Raw genomic sequence first — 2,919 nt, 5'->3', positions numbered from 1 at the left:
ACTGCCACGCTTCCTGCTGCTCCTGCTAATGTTATTGCTACCTCCTCCTTTGCTCCTTCGATACGTGCCCGGTCGAAATGTGTTTTTGTTTTCTATTCTTCCTGAAACAGCTTTGAGGCCTTGTTAGTTGCTTTCACTAGCAGCGCTTATGCTAGAAGCACTCGTAGGTTAAAGAACGGTAAGATTGGCTGGGCTTATTCTTGAATGCGCAGGGATTAAGAAGACTGCTGCCATTCCATTCAAGTAATGCAATAGTGAATGTCCGATCAATAGCAATAGTGCTGTGGCACTTCTTTATGACTTTCCTGTTGAGCATAACTTCTGGAGGATTTGATATGGATGTAACTTGCTCTAGATCATAAGTTTCCTAATCGAATAGGATAGGGTGCAGGCCAACTCGAAATAGAAAGAGCCCTTTCCTTTAGTAGGACGGCACGAGTGAGCTTATTAAAGCGTGAGTCCTAGAGGAGGATCAAGGGGGTCAGATCCCCGGGTGGGATAAATTAGGTCTTTGTTATTACAAGGGAAAGCGGTAAACTATGGGTTTAAACTAAGGTACCGCGCCCTAAGATAAGGCACAGTCAAAGCAGGGACTTAGAGAGTAGCATCCGATTGTGGGCATCTTTCGATTGAGTAGGTCAGGAAAGAGACGACAGGCGATTATCCCCAACAGCGGAAACGCCGCTATTCCCGAGTAGTCGTAGTTAGCCGGAATAAGAGGTTTCGCGGGGCTACCTACTTTTTGGCTAAGAAAGACTTGCCTAGTTGGAACTCTTCTCTGCCGACTCTTGAGGCGTACTACAGATCAATGCGTTCTTGCCCGCTTGGTACTTTTTATCCGAAGATCCCGAGCCCCTTATTCAACCTCTTTGGTCGCTACCGATTACTTAACCAAATGGGTCGAAACTGAGCCATATAAGGTCTGTCTTCCCGGTTTTCCCAGACGCGAGTCGAGTCATCTTCTTCATTAGGCTTCCTTCTCGCAGTCGAAGCGGTAGCGGTACTGGAACGAGTTCCCTATTCGATTTGGTTTCATTCCACCAGTCCGATAGCACTAGGTCAAAGGGCTTAACTTCGGAACCTTTTCTTGCCCGTGGGCATTAAATTAACCCTGAGGTGACTCAATCCCTAGCATCCCTTTCTACCCCCCGACTTTATTAACTTCGCGATAAACGCAATAGCCAGCAGGTCAAAGCCTTTTTTGGGGTCCAAGGGCCCCCTACTACCCAATTCCTGTCTTCGGAACTACGGGGATAGGTTACTTTCTGCGATGGCCCTCCACCTCGTTGGGAAAAGTGAAAGGAAATAACAAGCCCTAAACTAAATACCAACTAGCAGCTTATCAACCACCTAACACAGACTCATGTTGGCGATGCCATGGTCAAGTAAGAGAACGAGCCATTCATCATAAGTAGTATTTTAGTATAGAAGAGAGGCATTATGAGCCTACTACTATGACTACATGCGCATCTAGTGCAGTGGCTTGGAAGCAAGCTACCTTGAACATCTTCCGAACTTATCTAGAATTTACTGATCAAACGCAGTAGGGGCGGACTGCTCTTCATTCAGCCACGCCACAGTGACCCCCGAAGCGATCTTCTTTTAGTTGCGGGACGAAATCCGGCAGCCGCTGGCTCTGAATAACCAGCCCGTTAATAAGTTAAATTCTTCCATAACATAACGGGGCGGGGTTGCGCGCGAGCCAAGTTACGGAGGTGCACAAGAGTACTTCGCGCCACAACCATCTCTTTTTTATAAGTTCTACGGACCGATGCATGCTGCTTCATCTGGGAGAAAAGAATCATAGATATGCCGGTCATTAGAAGGAAGAACCGCCATAAAAAGATTCCTAGTGTATCATCTGTAGCAAAACTATGAACGGAAGCTAGCAATCTGGACCGTATTGAAAAGGTTCCTGAGACACATCATGGAAGAGTAACAATATTAAGAAACGAGATCCAAGAATGAAGAAGGGGTAGAATTACGGAATCAATACGAGCTGTGGCTAATACCCAAGGCATAAAAGAAGCATTTTCTACGGGATCCCGAAACCACCAGCCACCCCGACCTAATTCATGATGAGCCCACCAAGTTCCTGGCATGATGCCCACGGTTAAAAACCAACGACATGTCAAGATCCAAATTCGAATCTGTTTCTGGTCCTAGTCAGATACCACTGTGTTCGCGCCGGCGCTCCAACAAAGAGGCGAAGTAGTGGTCTCTTTCTGTTCATTACAAACGACACGCTTCGCCTGCTCCCTCCCCGTGTCCACTAGCGCTCCTGTCCAGAGCGAAGAGAAGGCGAAAAAAGCGCCGCCAAAGCAGCATGAGCAGGCTTCTATTGCTACGCAACATGAGTGATGGATAGCATTTTGCGACCACATGTTTTAATTTAATGGTAAAAAGCTCGCTTGTTATACGGGATCCGACGCATCCAGCAGAGCGAAGCAGCGTTCCCTTCTTTTCGGCGGCATCCTTCTGCATTGGCGGCGAGTGGAGTGCCACAATCTGTCATACCCCAATTTTTGACCCTAAGATCATACATCGATTGCATTCAATCATCAATCAAGAGCACCGTTGTGGAGTTTCATCTTTGATACTGTGATTATCTCTGAGGGGAATTATCGAGCATTTATAGCCTTTTTATTTGTTTATACTAACCAAAAATCAAAAATATATGTTTTGTCTCTTTTGTTTATATTTTACAGGTGAAAGATCGGGCAAAAATCAAAACAGTGCAAGAAAACAATTTTTTGAAAATTTGAAGATGGAAATCGATTTACCCCTGTGGGAAATCGATTTCCTGTGCGCAAAATTCAAATAAATATAAGGAGGGAAGCTTGACATCATTTTGGCACCTTTTTATTTGATCATTTTATCAATTTTCCACCTCATCAAAATTAACTCATTCATTAAACC

The 2,919-nt window shown here is 45.3% G+C and overlaps 1 pseudogene; it reads right to left on the bottom strand.

The window, feature by feature from the left end:
- Window positions 1-1,131: 1,131 nt before the first annotated feature.
- On the bottom strand, window positions 1,132-2,498 carry LOC131638073 (cytochrome c biogenesis CcmF N-terminal-like mitochondrial protein 2; annotated as a pseudogene).
- Between the last annotated feature and the right edge of the window lie 421 nt (window positions 2,499-2,919).

Source organism: Vicia villosa, unplaced genomic scaffold (genome assembly GCF_029867415.1).
Source record: "Vicia villosa cultivar HV-30 ecotype Madison, WI unplaced genomic scaffold, Vvil1.0 ctg.002159F_1_1, whole genome shotgun sequence".
Classification (NCBI taxonomy): Eukaryota; Viridiplantae; Streptophyta; class Magnoliopsida; order Fabales; family Fabaceae; genus Vicia; species Vicia villosa.
The sequence above is the reverse complement of the archived record's forward strand: the minus strand, read 5'-3'. Positions and strand labels throughout refer to the sequence as shown.